General features: G+C 44.8%; 1 protein-coding gene across 2 annotated transcripts in view; it reads left to right on the top strand.

The window, feature by feature from the left end:
• Positions 1-24370, top strand: part of FRYL (FRY like transcription coactivator) — a 456322-nt gene that overhangs the window by 104170 nt on the left and 327782 nt on the right. The window contains exon 3 of one of the 2 annotated variants that reach the window (XM_068278549.1): positions 19713-19837. The exons of the other annotated variant lie outside the window; for it this stretch is intronic. The gene's annotated coding sequence lies outside the window, so the exon portion shown is untranslated. The remainder of the gene's footprint in view (positions 1-19712; positions 19838-24370) is intronic. 2 annotated transcript variants of the gene reach the window in all.

Here is a 24370-nt window from a genome sequence, read left to right as displayed (position 1 = left end):
AAAATATGCATTTGGGGGGGGGGGGGGGGGGGAGAGAATGCCCCAGAAACTATATGGAAGGGGCACAAAAATGAAGACCGGAAAAATTTGTCTCCATCCAGTGCTTTCAAATGGCCTTATCTGCCATCTCCGCCATAGACAGTCATGTGACACAGGGGAGAGATCAGATTACAACTTGTAATTAGACACAAATAAGGGGGAGTTAAACGAGCTAAACTCTCTGAATACATAGAGGGTGGATTTCTCTATGTTTTCCCTCTGTCTTGTTAAAGTTCAGGTCCACTTTAAATAAATATAACCGCCTCCCTATACCTCTCGCTTCAGTTGAACTTTAAATAATGTCCTGTCCCATCATTCAGTTTGATGAATCAATCTCCTTGTCACTTTGAGCACCTACACTTAAGTGAATTGTCACTTAAACACCTATACCCCCCATGCCCCCTCTCCTGCCCATCTTTCTGCATAGCAGAGGAGCAGTGTAAGATTTACTTGTTATTCCAGGGATGTGTTGTCACATGCTTTGTGCTTCCATACCTACTTCTCCCGATCACGTGACATACCTCAGGAGCTAGAGGTTTGCAGCATAGAGCATGGGGCTGACTTTGTAAGGGCTGGGTCAGAGTGGGCACCATGGCTGCTTATGTTTCCCTATCGATACATTCTCATTGCAGCGTTTGCGATTTGAATCCATCGCAAACGCTCTTCATTCAGTGCTTTGGGGGTGATTGCGTGGTGATTCTCTTTCTATAGAATAGGAATCACAATTGCAAATTGCTGTAAAAAAGTGAAATTTTGAGCTGCAAATTGGCAATTGAGGAAGATCAGTAGAGTGTTCAGAGGAGACCCAAAGCAGCACTGGAGCAGGTAAATCTTGAACTGCTGTACTCAGAAGACAGAGGAGTGCGCCCCCCCATGGTTGCTATCATCACACCACTTAGCTTAGCTCACAACTTAGACTGTGTTTTCGATTTTTGCCCCTTATACGATTGTTTGACACCCCTGCCCTAACAAGTGCTGCCATACTGATTCCTTGTGCCTCCATATCCTCCATGTGCCACCCCAGCCCTCCTTACAAGTCCTGCCATCTGAGTCACCCTCTCCCCTTTTCTTCATCTCACAAAATGACGTTTTTTTATTATTAGACAGTTAGCAATAGCTTAGTGGGAGGAGGCGGAAGGCAATAAAGCATTAATAAAATGTTACTGAACTTGGACTTTCACACTAGTGAATGAGTCACTATTTTGTTTGGCTAATGTTGGCCGTTGTGTCTTGTTCATAAAGTGAAGCCAATTGTTAATTTATAATGGTCCTCACAGAAGCCTTCCTGATAACTCTGTCACAGATGGCCGGACTATATTCAGACATCCTTATTAGGGCTTCTTCCGGCCTAACCGATTTCATCACTTCTCTGTACCTTATAATTTTCCATGGGGCTGCTGTGTGTCCTGCGTCACTAATTATGCATATTCATCTAAAGTTAAGCAGCAGCTTTTTTTTCAGCATGAGACCATGGCCCTTTCCACATGTTCAGCATTTTCCCCCTGCAAGCACTTTGCTGTTTCAGCTTTGGTACCAGTGAATGGGCAGGCTCATCAAGCACACTCAGGCCGGAGCTGCTGAAATGGACGCTGATCCGCTGAAGCCATCAAAATCTGTTTACTGGCTGACGTCACAGATAAGAGCTTATTACATTCAGGGGAAAACAGAGGATGACTAATTGGAGAGCTGTGAATTAAAGCTATTAACACTGAAAAGGAAGAGATTTTTTTTTCTTAGTAGTGTATTCCTTTTACTTACAGGAACTGTCATCCATACGATCTCAGAAAAAAACCCACATATATAAGTAGATAAATACTTGCTTTACTTACATAACGTGTACCGCACTGTCCACATTTTGATTTTAGCATTTTTTATATCGTAATAAAAGAATAAATCCTTCTTAGGATTTTCCATTTTGACTGTGTCTATCTTGAAGCCAATCCTGACATAATTTCCTCCCTCTTCCTCTGTATCCTTGTCTTTTCTCCCACCAGTCTTCAGTCACTCCCACCTAGGTCTGCAGTAGAATGTGCCTTGTCTCAGTATGAGAAATATTGGCCAATCAGAAAGGAACAGAGGTGTGTGTGTGTGTGTGTGTGTGTGTGTGTGTGTGTGTGTGCGTGCGTGCGTGCGTGCGTGCGTGCGTGCGTGCGTGCGTGCGCGCGCACTGACCATTAGGGCACTCGGGCACGGACCGAGGGCCCATGGTCAGGGGGGGCCCGCCACCCGCAAGAGAACCCTGAGCAGGAGGGGAGACAGCCAGTGAAGGAGGGCGATGGGCATAGCAGCGGAGAAGGGGGGAAGTCCCCCCCCCCCCCCTTCTCTCACCTTGGGGCCCCCCTTCCTGGCTCTCCCCTCCGTAATCTGCAAAGTGCAAACAGCTGGAAGCGGCTGACAGCGGGCAGAGATTTACCGCTGTTCAGCCATTGGAGGGATCGCTGATCTGTGTGCAGCTAGTGTGGGCTTGAGAAGCCCAGACTAGAGGCTCACAGATCAGCGCTCCCTCCGGTGGCTGAACAGCGGTAAGTTTCCGCCCGCTGTCAGCCGCTTCCATCCAGCTGTTTGAACTTTGCAGATTACGGAGGGGAGAGCCAGGAAGGGGGGGCCCAAGGTGAGAGAAGGGGGGGGGGGAGGAACTTCCCCCCCTTCTCCGCTGCTATGCAAATCGCCCTCCTTCACTGGCTGTCTCCCCTCCTGAAGACACTACAAGCCTGGCTGCATATACTGGGGGCACTTACAGACCTGGCTATACTGGGGAGACCTATACACCTGGCTGCATATACTGGGGAGACCTATACACCTGGCTATACTGGGGAGACCTATACACCTGGCTGCATATACTGGGGAGACCTATACACCTGGCTGCATATACTGGGGGCACCTATACGCCTGGCTATACTGGGGAGACCTATACACCTGGCTATACTGGGGAGACCTATACACCTGGTTGCATATACTGGGGAGACCTATACACCGGGCTGCATATACTGGGGAGACCTATACACCTGGCTATACTGGGGAGACCTATACACCTGGCTGCATATACTGGGGAGACCTATACACCTGGCTGCATATACTGGGGGCACCTATACGCCTGGCTATACTGGGGAGACCTATACACCTGGCTATACTGGGGAGACCTATACACCTGGTTGCATATACTGGGGAGACCTATACACCGGGCTGCATATACTGGGGAGACCTATACACCGGGCTGCATATACTGGGGGCACCTATACACCTGGCTGCATATACTGGGGGCACCTATACACCTGGCTGCATATACTGGGGGCACCTATACACCTGGCTGCATATACTGGGGAGACCTATACCTGGCTACATATACTGGGGGCACCTATACACCTGGCTGCATATACTGGGGGCACCTATACACCTGGCTGCATATACTGGGGGCACCTATACACCTGGCTGCATATACTGGGGAGACCTATACACCTGGCTGCATATACTGGGGAGACCTATACGCCTGGCTATACTGGGGAGACCTATACACCTGGCTATACTGGGGAGACCTATACACCTGGTTGCATATACTGGGGAGACCTATACACCGGGCTGCATATACTGGGGAGACCTATACACCGGGCTGCATATACTGGGGGCACCTATACACCTGGCTGCATATACTGGGGGCACCTATACACCTGGCTGCATATACTGGGGGCACCTATACACCTGGCTGCATATACTGGGGAGACCTATACCTGGCTACATATACTGGGGGCACCTATACACCTGGCTGCATATACTGGGGGCACCTATACACCTGGCTGCATATACTGGGGGCACCTATACACCTGGCTGCATATACTGGGGGCACCTATACACCTGGCTGCATATACTGGGGAGACCTATACACCTGGCTGCATATACTGGGGAGACCTATACACCTGGCTGCATATACTGGGGGCACCTATACACCTGGCTGCATATACTGGGGGCACCTATACACCTGGCTGCATATACTGGGGAGACCTATACACCTGGCTACATATACTGGGGGCACCTATACACCTGGCTGCATATACTGGGGGCACCTATACACCTGGCTGCATATACTGGGGAGACCTATACACCTGGCTGCATATACTGGGGGCACCTATACACCTGGCTGCATATACTGGGGGCACCTATACACCTGGCTGCATATACTGGGGGCACCTATACACCTGGCTGCATATACTAGTGGCACTTATACACCTGACTACATATACTGGGGGCTCTTATAGACTTAGCTACATATACTGGGGGCACCTATAGACCTGACTGTATATACTGGGGACACCTATAGACCTGGCTATACTGGGGACACCTATAGACCTGGCTATACTGGGGACACCTATAGACCTGGCTATACTGGGGACACCTATACACCTGGCTACATATACTGGGGACACCTAAAGACCTGGCTATCTATACAGGAGACACCTATAGACCTGGCTATCTGTACTAGGGACACCTATAGGCCTGGCTACCTATTCTGGAGACACCTGTAGACCTGGCTACCTATACTGGGGAAACCTATAGACCTGGCTATCTTAACTGGGGACATCTATAGACCTGGCTATCTTAAATGGGGACATCTATAGACCTGGTTATCTATTCTGGGGACACCTGTAGATTAGGCTACTTATACTGGGGACACCTATAGACCTGGATACCTGCACTGGGAAAACCTATAGACCTGGATACTTCCACTGGGGATACCTTTTGACCTGGTTACCTATACTGGGGGCACCTATTTTGGGGGAACTGCTGCCAGATTAACTATTTTTGGGAAACTGCTGCTGCCAGATTAAGTGTACTTTGAGAAACAGCTGCCAGATTATGTGTATTTTTGGGGAACTGCTGCCAGATTGTGTATAATGGGGGAACTGCTGCTTCCAGATTCTGTGTATTTTGGGGGAACCACTGCTGCTACATGTATTTTTGGTGATCCGCTGCCAAATTATGTGTATTTGGGGGAACCGCTGCTGCCAGATAACGTCTATTTTGGGGGAACAACTGCCATATTATCTGTATTTTGGAGGAACCTCTGCCAAATTGCATGGATTTTTGGTGAAATGCTGTCAGATTACATGTATTTTGGGGGGAAACACTATGGCAGAGTTCAAACTTCCCCGGCAGACCTTTTACACCACTGCTAAGGTCATGTATATTTTGCCCCACCCATGACCACGCCCACATTCTGTTGCGTGACCACACCCATTTTTTGGCGCGCCGCCCAGGGGTTTTTGTCAGTGTACAATATCACAATATAACATATTTACTGTTGTCAATAAATTATTATATCTTAGTCTGTAAAAATATAACGTGAAAGGTGGGAAACACTGGTATGGGGCCCCATATTCTCCTATTGCCCGGGGGCCCCATGAGTTGTCAGTCCGCCCCTGTGTGTGTGTGTGTGGGGGCTGGTGCACACCGAGCGGCTTTTTCAGCGTTTCTGCAGCCGCTTGCGGCGGCGGATCCGCTTAGTCAATGTATCTCAACGGGGTGGTGCACACCAGAGCGGGAGGCATTTTGCAGAAACGAAAAATGCCTGGGTGAGGCATTTTTTGGATTTCGGATGCGTTTCTGCCTCAATGTTAAGTATAGGAAAAACGCAAACCGCTCTGAAAAACGCCTGTTCAGAGCGGTTTTGCCGGCGTTTTTGTTACAGAAGCTGTTCAGTAACAGCTTTACTGTAACAATATATGAAATCTACTATACTGAAAACCGCAGCAGCAATCCGCAAAACGCTAGCAAAACGCCATAGAAAAATAAAAAAAAGCGTTACAAAATCTGCTAGCATTTTGCGGATCTGCTAGCGGTTTCTTGTGTGTGTGTGTGTGTGTGTGTGTGTGTGTGTGTGTGTGTGTGTGTGTGTGTGTGTGTGTGTGTGTGTGTGTGTGTGTGTGTGTGTGTGTGTGTGTGTGTGTGTGTGTGTGTGTGTGTGTGTGTGTGTGTGTGTGTGTGTGTGTGTGTGTGTGTGTGTGTGTGTGTGTGTGTGTGTGTGTGTGTGTGTGTGTGTGTGTGTGTGTGTGTTGGGGGGTTGGGAGGGAAAGAGGCTTCAGACAATCAGTCTGCATTAGCTACTGTATGTCTGAGGGGAGAGTAAAGAATAAAAAAACCCAGCATGCCCTGCAACTTCCTTTGTGCGGCAGATGTACCAAATAAGAGCCAGGGAAACTGGGGAATTATGTTTTATGGAGACGAAAAGTAAGAGTGATTTTTAACTATTGGATTGCCTGGTTAGCATCCTTATTACTAGTTTACTAGATAAAAATAAATGATTGATTTTTGATTTTATGCCTGACAGTTATGCTTTAAAGCGGACCTTAACTCAAAACTTCATCTCTGCTCTAAAAGTAAGCAACAGCATAATAATAACCCCTTAAAGAAAAGCATTTCTTTGTTACAGCTGATACAAATCCTGCAATAAATCTGCAGTGTGTTGACTTTCTGCTTTCATGGAAGCAGACGTATTGTTAACATCCTGTGTTTACAAATTAGCTGCTCTGCCATGGCAGAGGAGATTCCTGAGCTGACACAGCTGAAGAGATCAAATTAGAGTGACTATTTAGTCACAGATGAGGGGGAATTAGACAGGATAAACTCTCTAAATACATACAGGGTGCATTTCTCTGTTTTCCTTTTGTCCTGTGCAAGAGTTTTGGTCCACTTTAAGGCAATTGTAATTAGGTAACAAATTTAAAGACTTTTTTTTATTATTTGTTACTAGCTTTTATAAAGCATTATGTATTTAAAAAAATACATAATGAGAAGAAAGATTAGTGATCTTTTTATATCCTCCCCAGTAAATCAGGGTTTCATGGCCACATACAATGTAAAATCATCAGTGTATTACATGACATACCTCTTGTATTAGCAGCAGTAATAGCATGTTCACTGTGCTCTGTGAAAATCAGAGCACATGTAGCTTTGTAGCCAGTGAACTATTAATTGGTCCAAGCCGTGAAGCGGTTAACTGTGTAATGATACGCTGTATATTGGGACAGTATCGTGTTGGCATTTGAAGTTGAATTTTCTGACCTTTTAAGGTTGTGTTTTGTGTTTGGATTTTCCAGGAAGCTTTACACAACAGTGAAGCTGAGGCCCTTGTTTAGGTTCAACTGTAAACACAAATTATTACAAAGTGACGAATGTGTTTACACATAAATTTAGCATGTTTGGCTGGGCCAGAAGGTAGGATGGAATTTTCCCAGAGTGTGCTATAATTACACCTAAACTTCTGTTTTCTCAAGAATGTTTCCCCATAGAACGATAGCAATGAAGGCAGTATAAACAGAGTTTAATCTAATATTGTGGCAGGGAATGAAAAGGCTTGCGTGTCAGAGCTGCAGCTCCCATGGCTGCAAATTCACTGTAATCTAATGTGTGAGCCAGAAAATCTTTATGCGGAACTACTTAGACTGCCTATAAACGGGCATATTCCTGATTCTGACAAATAGTGTGACAATGGACTAAAGCCCCATCTACACGATCTGGAAGCTACCATACAGATTTCATTTTAAGCAATGCAAATTGCCTGGCATCCTGCTGATCTTCTGCTTCAGCGGTCTTTTATGCTTTAACAACTTTTGTTTTTAAACAAGTTGAAACGCATAAAAAAAAGTCTTTTGCCATTGTTCAAAGAGCTAATACGACTGATAGGTCAATCCAACTGTTGGATTGACTTCTTATCAGCTGTTTGAACAATAGCAAAATACTTTTTTAGGTGTTTCAACTTGTTTCACAACAAAAGGTGTGAAAGCATAAAAGGCCGCTGTTGAGCGTGTGTATGGGGCTTAATACTTTTAGGGCCCGCTTCCACTGACAGTATTGCCGCCGTGCAGTGCAATCGCCGCACCGCATACATCCGCACGTACTTCCAGTTGCACATCGGTGCGGCTCAATAGAATCCCTATAGGACCTGCATGCAGACTGGGGAAAACTGCAGCATGCTATCCATAAAGTTAGCCGCACTGCATCTTATCGCGACCGGAAATGCACGTCAATGGAAACGGTCCCATTGACTAGCATTAACTGCAGTTTTAATGCAGTGCGATGCGGTTATCGCACTGTGTGTAGTGGAAAGGGCCCTTAGCCATGGATTCTGAACAAGCATGTGCAGATTAGATGTTCCTGACTGAAGTCTGACTGGATTAGCTGCATGCTTGCTTCAGGTGTGTGATTAAGACATCACTGATGTCAGAAAGATCAGCAGAATGTCAGGCAACTGATACTGTATAGAAGGAATCCATTTGGCAGCCTCCATATCTCTCTCACGTCAGGTGTCCTTTAAGGCTTCTTGCACACAGGGACGTTACAGGCGCACGTTAGTGCAGCCTGTAACGCTCCCCCAACGCACAGCAATGTAACACAAGTGGGCTGTTCACACTGCCCACGTTGTGTTACATTGTAACGCAGCAAAGTGCTGCATGCTGTGCGTTCTACGCGGCTAATCCGCGTTAGACTGTTTGCACATGCTCAGTCATGTTGGGGAGGAGGGGAGAGCGGCCGGGCACATGGCTAATTAATATTCACTGCACTCAGTGACGTGCAGTGTTTACTTCCTGGAGCGGCCGCTCTGTGCGGCGATTGGCCGGGGCGGGACCACGTGATGCCGCATGCGTCCAAGAGTACGCATCACGGCATCACAGACGCCAGAGTGAGCTGCACAACGCGGCTCACTCAGACGTCCACACCAGAGAGCACCAGGCGTTGCGTTAGGGGCACGTTATGTGCCTTATAACGTCCCCTAAACGCAACGTCCTGGTGTGTAGCTAGCCTAAAGGGAACCTAAACCGAGAGGGATATGGATGTTTCCGGTACTGGTCCGTTAGCCGGGCGCATCCGGGAGGTGACGACAAAACTCCACCAGAGTTGCATCTTTACCTACTATCCATGTCGGCCTGGAGGGGGAATAGTAATTAGCGCCACCTGCCGGATGCGCCCGGCTAACGGATAAGTACCATGTTTCCTTTTAAACAATAACAGTTGCCTGGCAGTACTGCTGATCTCTTTGGATGCAGTAGTGGCTAAATCACAGACCCGAAACAAGCATGCAGCTAATCCAGTCTGACTTCAGTCAGAGCCCCTGATCTGCATGCTTGTTCGGGGGCTGTGGCTGAAAGTATTAGAGACACAGGATCAGCAGGAGGGTCCGGCAACTGGCATTATTTTAAAAGGAAAAATACACTTACACCTCACCTCTCCTCCCAGTGCTGAGGTAGCCACTCCTACACTTACATCTCACCTCTCCTCCCAGTGCTGAGGTAGCCACTCCTACACTTACACCTCACCTCTCCTCCCAATGCTGAGGTAGCCACTCCTACACTTACACCTCACCTCTCCTCCCAGTGCTGAGGTAGCCACTCCTACACTTAGACCTCACCTCTCTACCCAGTGTTGAGGTATCCTCTCCTACACGTAGACCTCACCTCTCCACCTAGTGCTGAGGTATCCACTCCTACACTTACACCTCACCTCTCCTCCCAATGCTGAGGTAGCCACTCCTACACTTACACCTCACCTCTCCTCCCAGTGCTGAGGTAGCCACTCCTACACTTAGACCTCACCTCTCTACCCAGTGCTGAGGTATCCTCTCCTACACGTAGACCTCACCTCTCCACCTAGTGCTGAGGTATCCACTCCTACACTTACACCTCACCTCTCCTCCCAGTGCTGAGGTAGCCACTCCTACACTTAGACCTCACCTCTCTACCCAGTGTTGAGGTATCCTCTCCTACACGTAGACCTCACCTCTCCACCTAGTGCTGAGGTATCCACTCCTACACTTACACCTCACCTCTCCTCCCAATGCTGAGGTAGCCACTCCTACACTTACACCTCACCTCTCCTCCCAGTGCTGAGGTAGCCACTCCTACACTTAGACCTCACCTCTCTACCCAGTGCTGAGGTATCCTCTCCTACACGTAGACCTCACCTCTCCACCTAGTGCTGAGGTATCCACTCCTACACTTACACCTCACCTCTCCTCCCAGTGCTGAGGTAGCCACTCCTACACTTAGACCTCGCCTGTCCACCCAGTGCTGAGGTATCCTCTCCTACACGTAGACCTCACCTCTCCACCTAGTGCTGAGGTATCCTCTCCTACACGTAGACCTCACCTCTCTACCCAGTGCTGAGGTATCCACTCCGACACTTATGGTGACCATACACTTATAGATTTGCAGCAGATTCGACCATCAGATATATTTGTCAGATTCCTGTCAGATTTGACAGATGCCTGTCAAGTTGAATCTGACAGGAATCTATCTGATGTGTGCCACACACTAGGAACAGATTTCCAATAGATTTCTGAATAAAATCTATTGGAAATCAATCTAAATGCATTATTGGACCATTAGATCCAATGCAACTCTATCGACCTATATTTTCCATCCTGTTAGATAGATCAAATTGAAATCGGCCGCAAATCGATCGAATGGGGAATTTGATAGACTCAATCTCTGATCGATTCTACAGAATCGATTGATGACTGAAATCGACCAGTGTATGGCCCCCTTAGACTTCACCTCTCCACTCAGTGCTGAGGTATCCACTCCTATACTTAGACCTCACCTCTCCACCCACATTACACATGGGGAAACCAGCTAAGGGTACTTCGGGTCATCATGCTGGATCTTTAGGAGACGTCGCGCGGCTGCTGTACACAGGCTGGAGTCGCTCACGATTCTCGGCCGAGGCAGTCTTTATCGTTCGCATAACAAAGTTAAATCCAGCGTTTGTACGTACCTTAAAGCTATACAAACAAACTTTTGTCTACTATATTCATTGGTCTTAATTGTTTCAGGTGACAGCCCACTGTGTGCTGCTCCAACAAAATGTCATGTTTGGACTTGTTGCCCGATTGTTGTTGGAGTTTCCAGCAGAACACACAGATTATCCTGCTCTTTCTACTCTCCTTAAAGGATACCTTGGTCCTAACAATATATCACAAATTACGCCCTGTGTGTGTATGGGGATTAGAGCAGAAACTTGCTGCACCTCACTTGCCCCAGTGTCAGCCGTTGTTTTGATGTAAATAGGGTCGTTTGGCGGGGTCGGTGCATGTGCAGTAAGTCTACGGGTGTACACGTGCACTCCCGCAGGAAGACGTGCCCTCTGACTATGCTGCGCATGTATGTGTGCTTGGGCACCTTGTGACCGCGCTCCCCGCCGACCTCAAGTCTAGTTCACATGCCAGGTCCGTCTTCCTGTGGGAGTGCGTGCGTACTCCAGGGACATACTGCGCATGCGCTGGCCAGGTCTTTGGAACGGATTTACAGCAAAACAGAGGTTGACGCGAGGGCAAGGGAGGTGCGGTAAGATTCTGCACTACTATCCATATACACACGGTGTCATTTCTAATATATTGTTATGACTAAGGTATCTACAGAAACAATTCTGGAGAACAGTCACTCAGTATGATCATGAAAGGTTAGAATCCACACTGTATGTGGTTTGTGGTTTTGAAGATGCTGTAAAAACGCCACACCAGAGGGCTTACTTTCAGGCCTCTATTATATGTATGACTGTTATGCCTGGTACACACCATGCAATTTCTCATCAGATTTTGGGTTGAATTGATAATTTCCAAGAAGTCGGTATGATTTCCAATCGTTTTTCTGATATTCCATTCACTTCTGTAAAAAATGGATCAGAAAAACAATCGGAAATCAGATCGGATCTGTCAGGAATAATTGATTAGACCTCAAATCTGACAGGAAATCTGCGTTGTGTGTACCAGGCATTACGTAGCAGCCCTATCTTCTTTTGGAGAGGTTTTGCTTAGGCCTTCTACACACTTTCCATTATGATTGGCCAATCGCTGACCAATTTTACCATCTCCATGTAGTATGAGTGTCAACAGATATTGAAGCAGGTTGTGTAGGTAAATCGTCCTACTACATGGAGGTGGTAAAATAAGTCAGTGATTGGCCAACCAAAATTGAAAGTCTTGTAGCAGGCTTTATGCTAGGTACACACCATACAATTTTCTGTTAACTTTACCTGCCAGATCATTTTTTCCAACATGTCCGATCTTAATGTCGATTGATTTTCCGATCGATTTCCATAGAAGTGAATGGAAATTGATTGATCAATTGATCGAAATTAAGATCAGACATGTTGGAAAAAATTGATCTGGCAGGTAAATCGAACATAAAATTGTTTGGTGTGTACCTAGCAATAAGGTCCGTACACACGCCGGACTGGAGGCAACGACGGGTCCGTCGTCACCTCCCGCTGGGTGGGCGTTCCAGCGACAGTCCGGCGTGTGTACAGTCTGTCTGCGGACTGATACGGCTGTTTCTGTGCGATCCGCCGGGCGGATCGCTCAGAAACAGCCGTATCAGTCTGCGGACAGACTGTACACATGCCAGACTGTCGCTGGAACGCCCACCCAGCGGGAGGTGACGATGGACCCGTTGTTGCCTCCAGTCCGGCGTGTGTACGGACCTTTAGGCCTACTGAACACTAGCCCAGTCTTCACATTCATTTGGACATTCCAGTTATCTTGATTGGATTATTTGTCAGTCATCAAAAGTGAATTCTTCCACAGAGGACTCTAAACTGACTGATAATCACTTGTTTTATCGGCCAATGAGTGATTGGAAAGGCTGGTAAATATTGACATATGTCAGGAACTGGGACACTTGGAAAACCATTGTACACATGTGCATTGATTGCTTTCCCTACTGGCTGATCAGTGATGAGGCGATTGATTAACTGAACTTTAGATATACATGCTAATCAGCACAGGAATAACTTTAGGCTTATCAACTGAATAAATGACAGGCCACATACACACATGATTAAATCTGTGTTTTCCTAAATCTGTGCCGGCACACAGCAAAGCCTTGTACATGCATGAGATGTTTTTCAGCCGAGGGTCTATCTAGTTCAGGCATGGGCAAACTCGGCCCTCCAGCTGTTACGGAACTACAAGTCCCACAATGCATTCACCTTTATGAATCATGTGGCTGTCACACTCCTGCAATGCATTGTGGCAGTGGCACTTGTAGTTCCTTAACAGCTGGAGGGCCAAGTTTGCCCATGCCTGATCTAGTTTGTACATCGCTGTGCAGTGTTGGACTGGGAGTTGGAAATACTGAGGAAATCCACCTGCTGGCCAAGCAGCAGAATCCCTGTGTTCTCACTCCCAATAGAAACCTGCAGCAAGTCTTCACTGTGAGCAGCAACACCTGATTACTGCTGCTTGGCCAGAAAGAGGATTTCCTCAGCTTTTCCACCTCCCAGTCCGACACTGTTGCAGTGAGATTCAGAGAGACGGATTATTTCAGCTTAGGGCATTATTTGTCTCTTTACCTTTCCACCATTGCTGTGCATCGTTCCTCCTCCTTACTCTGTAACACGATTCCGTCCCCAACCCCTTATTCCCCCCTCCTCCCGAAGTATTGAATCCTGAGTCCTGCAGGTGATAATACACTTGCATGTTTACTTGTTTCTGTCTGTGTAAAAATTTCTTGATTAGCTAATAACAGATAAATAACTTAAGTACTAGGTCAGGATTCTAGGCAGCGGCCAATCTCTGTACCACACAACACCTGTGCTGTAGGTTTTTTAAGGTTTAAAAGATTAAAGGTACAATTTGTTTCATCAGAAGCGATCTTTCAACGCAATTTTTATGATTGAAAGTAATCGGAATGTAATTATAGATTTTTACCATAAACTGGTTGATTAGGGCAAAATCCAACATTCAGATTTATTAAATTTTCTGCTCCAGCGTACCATAAAATGTTACATTCTTTTTCGCCACACACTGCATAGTTTTCTGTACAATTCAATTGTAAAAATGGCCTTGAAAGATCGCATCTGATGACAAAATTGTACTGTAAATGGGCACCTTAAGTCTTCTTAAAGAGCATATCAAAAGTACTGCCTTATGTACTGCCATCAGAACTGTGCACATTGCTCACACAAGTGCATGGATTTCATGTACTTTGATTGTGCCTTGAAGAAATCCCTGACTATTTGAAAGCATTGCAGCATTAATAGATGTGAATGTTTTGGGAGTGTTCATCTCTTCAGTATTGCTCAGACAGATTGAAGCTCCGCCTTTCTACTAGTAGGGTGAACAGTGGGGATGAGACTGGAAACCAACTTCTCTGTTTGTTGTTTGGTCGTGTAATAAGAAGCCTCTGTTTGCACAAAAAAGGTAACATTTCAGCATTCCGAGTACTAGACCATTATATGATGGTGCTTTTAGATCCAACCCTGGAGGTGGGCTTTAAAACAGAATGCAAACACTTTTTTTTTTGAGTATATGAACACTAAACGATAATACCGGTAATAACTTCTAGGCTTAAAGTGAACCCCAGGGGAGATTTATATGGAGGCTGCCATGTTTATTTCCATTTAAAGGGAACCTAAACTGAGAAAGATATGGATTTTTCCTTTTTAAAATACCAGTTGCCTGACTCTCCTGTTAATCCTGTCTCTATTACTTTTAGCCCCTGAACAAGCATGCAGATCAGGTGCTCTGACCGAGGTCAGACTGGATTAGTTTCATGCTTGTTTCAGTTGTGTGATTCAGCCACTACTGCAGACAAAGAATTCAGCAGGACTGCCAAGCAAATTGTATTGTTTAAAAGCAATCATCCATATCCCTCTCAGTTAAGATTCCCTTTAAGCAATGCCATTTGTTGGGATAGCCTGCTGATCCTCTGCCTCTAATACTTTCAGCCATAGACCCTGAACAAGCATATGCCGATCACTTTATTGTCAGAACTGACTAGATTAGCTGCATGCTTGTTTCAGACACTTCTGCAGCCAAACAGATCAGCAGGGCTGCCAGGCAACTGTTATTGTTTAAAAGGAAACAGATATGGCAGCCTCCCTCCATATCACTCTCACCTCGGGCCTCACTTTAAATAGGAAAAGCTCTTTGGATCATTGGCACATTTGCTTGTGTCCTGTAGGTGGCGATGTTGTATTTGTTCCAGTTCCACCTCTTGAAAAGAACCATGTATGCTTTGTTAATGCAATGACATAACAAAAAGGGAAAAAATCTATGGAGCTGAGCCAAAAACCACACTGAACACAGAAGTCTAGAAATGGCGCCCCACAAATGTATTGCGTTTCTTCTGCATAAATTACTGCTGCCTGATGAAAGGCTCCGATAAACTGACTAAAACACTTTGGGAAGAAGCATACAGAACTACTAACATTTGTATAACGCCTTTTCCCATAGGGTTCAAAGCACTTTGACAGCTAAAGCAGACTGCAGGCAACTTGAGGCATGCACAAAGAAAACCGCTGTACAGTAGCTCTATCCTAGAGACACAAGCACAGTTTATCTCAGACAAATTTAGTTTTAAAGCCAGTTAGCTTACCAGTATTTTTTTTTTTAAATCCCTTGTGTTCTTTTGGAGCCTGGGAGTTCTGGTTCACCATGAGCTTGCTGGGTAATCTGTAACTCGGAGTGTTTCAAGTCGTACCTCATAAAGCCACATTGATCCATGCCATGCACTGGTGAGGATCAACCAATCTGAAACCGTCTGTATGCATGTTGGATTATTGAGGCTCTGTACAATTAGCAAGCTGACACATCATGGCATTCCAGCTGTTCTGGAGGTGTGTTTAGTTTACAGGGACAGCAAAGGATTATTTGCATATTCAGCAGTGAGGCATTGTGGGAGACATCATATGCTCACTCCAACCTGAATTGTAAATACCTGCTGTTTGTTTTGCAGTATTTTTTTGGGATGTAGGAGAAATGGGGATTATCTGTAGGAACAGCATGCACAGGCAGGACATTGTATGTAAATCCATTCATAGTGATCCTCCCCCCCCTCCCCCCCCTTTTAATGGTTTATTGCACACAAATGAATCTTATCTCCTTTTCTTGTCACTGGTAGTGTTTTCTTTTGGTGGTCTCTGATCGCAGCTGCGATTGTTAGTGGTTTTGTTTTTTAATTTAAAAAAAAAAAGTCCTATGCCCCCCCCCCCCCCCCCCAGTTTGGCCCTAGGCAGCGATCAATACTTTTTTCCCTCCTCTCATAGGCTTCGGCCTATGAGAGGGATTTTATTGTGAGCCTCTCGGAGGGACCGCTAAGTGTCCCGTGTAAAGCGCTGCGCTAGATCGCAGCGCTGTACGAATGTAAATAAATGTGTGGTTTTTCTTCTCAAGAGCCTGCCAGCCGTGATCGCGGGCTGGCAGGCTTATCACAGAGCTCCGCGTCTCTGCAGGTAACAATCGCGCATTCCCTGCTAAACCCCACCTACAGGACTGAAGCTGCCACTCTCCTGCCGCTTATCGGCATTAGGCGGAACGGGAAGCAGTTAAAGCAAAGCGTCGTACACACTCCAGATTACTTTCACTTGCAGGAATCTGGGACACAACATCTCGGGCGACCATTTGGACGTTCTGTACTGCACCACTAACCTAGAAGCCATTGTCGGGTCTGTTGCCCATAACATGCATTACATTATTTATTTATTGTATTTATAAAGCGCCAACATATTACACAGCGCTTATTAGCAAGAGCTTTTCAAATCACTAGCGCTTAGGGCCCTTTTCCACTAGCGGCGATGCTGAATCGCAAAACGCTAGTGATTTTAAAATCGCAACAGTTTGCTTTTTAACATAGGAATTGCGGTAGGTAATTTCCACTACCGCGATTCGTTTTTTGCTCAAGCGCGATCGCACCGCGGAGAGATTTTTGACGCGATTTTGCTATGCAGTGCGTTGCATAGCAAAATCGTGATCGCAATTGCCGGGAAATGTTGTACTTTGCTCAAACACTAGTGTTTAGCGCAAACGCTACCGATTGCTAGTGGAAAAGGGCCCTTAGAAAAGGCTGCTAGTGGGTTTGAGCCCTTACATTTCCACTGGGCTGCCGTGCCCATTTCCGAATCGAACGCAGCACCCGTGCATTTGCAAGTCTGCAGCCGAGTCACTTAGCCGTGTCATGCATGGCTATAGTGATTTGAATGCGTGTTGTAGAAAACTGCAGCATGCATCATTTTCCACCACACGCGATTCGGATGCAGCCTATTCATATCAACAGGATGCGATTGCTGGCAAATTTCAGGCATTTTGCTGCAACAGAACCAATGCTTTCCTATGGGAATGCTGCATTTTCAGGAGCCATCTGCAATTCTGCATAGTATTTAAAAGAAAACAAAAACAAACATAAAGCCAGCTCTACTTTCCCGCACAGCGCATCTCATTCCTCTTAAGGGGCCTATACACTGAGCCGATTAGCGATCGATCGAAATCGATTTACCGGCCAATCAATTTGCGGCCGATTTTGATCGATTTCAATCGATCTGGCATGCTGGAAAATCTTGGTCGATTTGTTGATTGCTTATCATTTTGCATTGGACCTAATGGAAATCTGATGGCAAAAAAATGCCATCAGATCAATTTTCAATACATTTCATACTGAAATCTATTGGAAATCTGTTCCTAGTAAAAAATGTTCCTAAACACATCAGATAGATCAGAAATCTATCTGATAATCTATCTGCTGCTAATCTAACGTGTGTATGGCCACCTTTACACACTTTGAGATTTTCTGGCCGATTTACTGTCAGATCAATTATTTCCAACATGTCTGATCTGCTTTCCGATCGATTTCCGAGCATTTTCCGAGCGATTTCCTATTCAAGTAAACGAACATTGATCGGAAAATGCTCGGAAATTGATCGGAAAGCAGATCGTACATGTTGGAAATACTCGATCTGATAGTAAATAGGCCAGAAAATCTCATAGTGTGTACCTAGCATTATGCCTAGTACACACCATACAATTTTCTGTAAGATTTTCTGTTAGATTTACCTGCTAGATAGATAATTTCCAACATGTTGGAAATTATCTATCTAACCATCTATCCACCTGCAATTAGGCATTGTTCTGCTCAGCAGGAGATAACCAGAAGACCATGCACCAGAGATAATGACCAGTCTCTACCAGTACTTTGCAGAAAATAATCTAATTACAGAATATCTAGTAACAGAAAAATCTAATGCTGGGAATACACGGTTTGTTTCTGCCGTGTGTTTCTGCTCTCGATCGATTTTTGCCGCTCGATTTCAGCTCTCGATTCTTATCTTCCTCTCGTTTTTCTTATCTTTTTCCATTCACTTCTATCAGAAATCGAGCGGCAGAGGAATCGAAAGGGAGATCGGACATGTCAGAAATTATCAAACCATCTAATCAGCTACAAAACGAACACTGTATTCCCAGCAAACGAGATAAACAGAGGAACACCAAGAGCCCCAATAGTGTAGTATGTATTGACAAAGGGGGTAATGACAAAGAGTAATAGTTGTTATACTCACAAGCATGGGTCACCAATAGGCAACCACTGTAAAGGCAGGTGGGGAGATTATCCTGACCCCACTCAGGAATAAGAAGTCGCTCTCTGTAGATAGTAGAAAAGGGTCGCAACCCTCCACCCAGGGTGGATACAGTATTATATAGGAGAGAACAGAGGCGCCAAAAGGATAAAAGGGGTTTTAAAGGAGCTTAAAAGCCAAAAATTTGGTAATTAGAGGAGGCAGTGGTGGACTTACCTCCTCCAAGCAGACACAACACGACTGTACATTCAGTCTATTTATTAACGAACTCCAGATAAAACAAAGCAACGCGTTTCACGGGTCAGTGCCCGCTTCCTCAGGCAATAGAAAAAGGAGTTACAGCATCTAGCAAAACAAACAACACTCGGCACCTCTGTTTTGCTAGATGCTGTAACTCCTTTTTCTATTGCCTGAGGAAGCGGGCACTGACCCGTGAAACGCGTTGCTTTGTTTTATCTGGAGTTCGTTAATAAATAGACTGAATGTACAGTCGTGTTGTGTCTGCTTGGAGGAGGTAAGTCCACCACTGCCTCCTCTAATTACCAAATTTTTGGCTTTTAAGCTCCTTTAAAACTCCTTTTATCCTTTTAGTGTATTCCCAGCGTTACAGAAAAATCTAACAGAAAATTGTATTGGTGTGTACTAGGCATTCGAAATTCACTGGCTGACAAATGCACATATTGTGCAGCAAAATGCTAGCGAGGAACAGTCTGTTTCCCACAGACATAAGTGCGATCCCTCCCGTGCACATCTAGATTTCTGCCCAAAGGCCCCAAACGATCAATTCCTCTGATTTATGAATAGTTTTCAGCAGAAAATGTATTAAAATTTATGGAACTGCGGCATTGCATTTTTTTTGTTTATTGAGAATTTTTAAAAGGAACTACATAGTAATATAATGAAAATCATATCATAAGATACTTAATTTGTGGCATGTGCAAGAACAAAAGGAGACCAGCCAATATCGGGATACAGTCATGCAGAGATAACAATAGCATTTCCAATGAGAAGCATGTAAATACCTATTGTTTAAAAGGAAATAAATATTGCATCCTCCATATTCCTCTCACCTCAGTTTAACTTTAAGTGATGTAAGGATCAACATAATGCAGAACTGTTATCTTTAAAAAGCAATGAGCAAGGGCTCATAATTCTGCTATGACAATGATGCTATTAAAATAGCAGCTTTGAGGTTCTGTTTCCCTGTTTTCCTGAAGCTGGTGTGAAGCAGTCTCTGTGCAGCGAGTGTTACAGCTGGGTCTTGAAGTCAGTGCTTGCAATGCTGCATATGTCCGCCTCCTCTTCCTCACTAATTGATGTATGTGTTCTCTTCTCTGTAGCTGCTGCAGCTCACTGAGTTCTGATGGTTCCACGCCTGGCGGCCTACTCAGCACATGTGCCCAGACTTCCTGATATTAAGATAGATGCACTGAACTCCAGCGGATCACCCAGTCCCGACTCTTATGTAAGCAGATTGCCAGCACTTTCTATGTAAATCAGCACAATCCTGGTTACCAAGCTGTTCTGTGACTGTATGGAAACATGCTGTGATAACCTAGGCACACTCCCAACTGTTACATCTACCGTACATTTATATGTTTAGCACGCTAATCGCTCTGCTTAGCCTCCTAAATGAGGGTGTTTATGTATTAATGGGATGCTGGAACATAACCCCAGCAGATCTGTCTCTTGGTCTGGTCTGGTCTGATCTGGTCTACAGACCGCAATTCGGTTTTTGTGTGGGATTATAATTAAGTGAAATGCTTCCATTGTAAAGTTGTCACAAAATTTAGTGCCCTCCAATATGTTGTTGGGTGGTTGTAAACTTTTTGATGCCTGAGGCAAACCTGCGAGGATGCGCCACATCGCCCCCCCCCCCCCTCCAGATTTGACATGATCGCACAGCACCCGGCATTTTACCCTGTTTATTGTTAATGTTAGGGCAGCAGTGCCACCTCCTCCCTTCTGCTGTGCAAGTCAAATGAAACACTGCTGCTCCCCCCCCCCCTCTCCCTCCTCACACAGCACAACCAGCTACTTTTCCCCAATGATGACCTCTTCACTTCAATCTCCTCTTGCTTCTCCTCCTACTATGACTGCATGCTGTTAGTGTAAACACACAGTACAGACATGCTGCCCCTGTAATCTCTGCGCCTGATGCAAGTGTTTCACCTTGCTTTATGAGAGAACCGGCCCTGGTTGTTGTCCCTTTTCCTTGAAATGGCAAGTTAAGCAGGGAAAAGGAAGGAGGCGGAGCATGTTTAGCTGCTCTGTGTTGCTGAAGTAAATGACTACTAGATTTAACCAAAACTTCAACTTTTCTCGTTCAAAGCCCGAAAAGCCCTTCGCAAAGTTCTGGTTTGACCCTTGCTAATTCTATTTCCTATGGAGAAAACATTTTACCTCAAGTTTAAAGTTCACCTGTCATAATTATCAGTGTAATAAAAGGCGATTTTCACTTTTATCCCTGCGATTTCTAGACACTTTTTTTGCATTTGTAATTTTGGGTTTGTGAATTTTCAGTTCCACATGTTCTTTTGTTTGTGCTTGTTTTATTGTGAATTTTCAGAAAATACGAATTTTTCATGCATTCCATTAAAGGTAAAAAAAGCCTGAATGGTTAATAAAAAGTACTTGCATACTTACAACTGTAGAGGGAAGTCTCTGGCTTCTGTGATGTCCACAAACCCTCCGCTGCTGGCTGGGCATCCCTTCCTCTTTTTGGCCGCGCTCCCCATCCATGTATGTGTGCAGCCACACTGCACAGGCCCCAGTGGGGCTTATACTTGTGCAGTAGCATGGCTCTATGCGGTTGCCCAGGAGCAGGCTGTACTTTGCGCTTGCTTGTGCACAGAGGGGAGCATGGCTGCAAGGACAGTATTCAAATATTTCCAGAGGAATGGAACGCAGGGGCGTAGGAAGACCGGAGAAGCCTTTGTACCATCCTAAGACTTCCCTCCAGCTGCTTACAGGCCTTTGATTTGCATGAGATTTTAATCTGTGCAAATTTTCAAATGCCAAATTTCCATTGACTTACATTGGTATGTGAATCACATGTTCATTACAAAATCGTACATAAATTCTGTTATGTGGAAGGGACCTAATCAATGCATTTAGCGCTGTCTCTACAACATGCAAAATAATACAGGGCAACATGTTTACAATTACTGCATGGTATGGATAGCAAATGCTACTACAGAGTATGACCTGCTTTGCTTTTAGATGTGTTACAAATACCCCACCCTGTTCCATGTCCCCCATTCCCCCCTGCTTTGGCAATGCCTTTATGATTCTTGGTCATGCCAAATGCCAATAAAGTTATATTTGATTTGATACCTTGTCCTATAGACTGTGTGAGCAGGTTGGGAGGAGCCACAGGGGATCAATGGCAGCATAGGGGATCAATGGCATAGCATTGCACTGCATTGAGCAAGACAACGTTTGACCAATGCTTAAAGGGGCACTATGGTGAAAAATGTTAAATATGTACAGACAAATAAGAAGTACATTGTTTCCAGAGTAAGGCCTCTTGCACACTACAAGTGATTCCGATTCAGATTCCGCTTTTTAATCAGTTTTTACATCCGATTCAGATTCCGATTTGCAGTTTGCTCCCTGCACGCTGCAAATCTGAATCTGAATCTGATGTAAAAACAGATTAAAAAGCGGAATCTGAATCGGAATCGCTTGCAGTGTGCAAGAGGCCTAAAATGAGCCTATGTTGCTGTCACTTACAGTAAGTAGTAGAAATCTGACAGAAGTGACAGATTTTGGAGTAGTCCATCTCTTCATAGGGGATTCTCAGCAAGGCTTTTATTCTTTATAAAGATATTTCCTATAAAGGATTTAAACAGTGATGCTGGCCAGCTTCCCTGCTCGCTACACAGTTTTTTGGCAGTTGGACAGAGCAACTGCCATTCACTAAGTGCTTTTGAAAATAAATAAATCCCTGAGAATCCCCCTATGAAGAGATGGCCTGGTCTAAAACCTTCTGTCAGATTTCTACTACCTACTGTAAGTGACAGCAACATGGGAGAAAAGTAATTTATAGCTCATTTTACTCTGGATAAAACATACTTCTTATTTGTATGTTTGCACATATATTACATTTTACCATTTTTCGCCATAGTGCCCCTTTAATAGATTTCTGTTGAAACCTATCGAGACTGAGACTGAAGTGTAAAGGAGGTACAAGTCACTGTTCGGGTGAATTCCAATCGCATAGGGATTGATCAGTTCTGCGTTTTGAGCCATAATTGACTCATGTATGGACAGCTTTACATTGGAAGTTTGTTTGAATAGAGATCTTTTTTTTTTTCTCTTTTATCAAAATTTGTACTTTTAAATATTTTATTTGCAACTATCGCATTGTGTAATGTGCTGGTGCTTTATAAGTAAAATTGTTTTAAACTTTGCTTTGTGACATAATCCATTTTACGATATAGTGTAGCCAGTAGACCTATGGCAGCAGCATCTGGCTGTAAGTTATCAACTGCCATTTTCTTATGCCTGGTACACACACCATGCAATTTCCCATCAGTTAGTTGGACCGAATCGATTATTTCCAACAGGTCCAATCTGATTTCCAATTGTTTTTCAGATTGATTTTGTATAGAAGTGTAGCAGGCATAAAGCTTCCTGTCCTGTACATGTTGATCTGAGTGACATTGCATGCTAATATTGTTAATTGCCGAGAGACAAAAGAGAAGATTTTTGCTTTGATCGCTGAGCAGTGTCACTTTTGTAAAGCTTTAGATTCTGCTTTCATTAAATGCAAAGGGAGTTAATTACTTGACAGGATAATTTGAAGCTCCTAAAAGCACCAGTCCTCCTGCATGTTTTATTCTTTTCTGAAACAAAACAGAAGAGAATGAAATGGCCTTAATTGTGTGTGTGTGTGTGTGTGTGTGTGTGTGTGTGTGTGTGTGTGTGTGTGTGTGTATATATATATATATATATATATATATATATATATATATATATATATATATATATCTGTGTGTGACTGTGTGTGACTGTGTGTGTGTGTGTGACTGTGTGTGTGTGTGTGTGTGTGTGTGTCTTCACCACCATCTCTTCTGTTGTGTGACATACTAGATGTGTGTCCGTTATAGATTTTCAGCAGATTCGCCCATCAGATAGATTTCTGTCAGATGCCTTTCAAGTCTGACAGGAATCTATCTGATGCGTGCCACACACTAGGAACAGATTTCCTATAGATTTCAAAATGAAATCTATTGGAAATAGATCTAAATGCATTATTGGACTATTAGAATCCAATGCAACTCTATGGGCCATCGATCTGCAGCAGCTCAAACTATATTTTCCTTCCAGTCAGATGAAATCAAAATCGATCGAAATTGGCTGCAAATCGATCGGCTGATTCGATAGAATTGATATCCGATCGATTGCTATTGAATCAATTGATTGATCGATGGCTGAAATCGACTAGTGTATGGCAGTGATGCTCGGATAGTACTTTTTAAAATCCGAATTGACCCCAATCCGGATACCTAGATATCCGGATCTGGCTCGGATATCCGAATCCGGCCTTTTAGATATCCGCGTGAACACGGATATCCGGTCGCATTATCCGCGGATATCTGGCCTATTCGGATATCTGGATAGAAAAACCGGAAGTGCCCTTTAAATAGCTTTAAAAGGGGTTTTGAGGGTAAATGAGGCATGTATCATCATTATTTTGCAAAGGGAAACACTAATTGATGATGTGGGGACTTCAAATTCCCCCCCCCCCCCCCCTCAAAAAAAAAAAAGACTGTCAATTAACATTAGGCCTAGATTCCAGACAGCGGTCGTGCAGCCCACATTGTGTCCAAAGTCCAACCGCACAACTGGGACATGACAGTTTTCAGTCAAGACACCTCCAAAAATTGATGCTGCAATTTTGGGTTAAATATAGGTGGTATCAGTGGCCTGTGGCACCCTGTCCTGGCGGTGGGAGCTGCACAGGCAGCAGGAGCAGGGCAATGCAGCAGCA

This window comes from Hyperolius riggenbachi, chromosome 1 (genome assembly GCF_040937935.1).
Source record: "Hyperolius riggenbachi isolate aHypRig1 chromosome 1, aHypRig1.pri, whole genome shotgun sequence".
Classification (NCBI taxonomy): domain Eukaryota; kingdom Metazoa; phylum Chordata; class Amphibia; order Anura; family Hyperoliidae; genus Hyperolius; species Hyperolius riggenbachi.
This window is presented reverse-complemented; position numbering and strand designations above follow the sequence as displayed.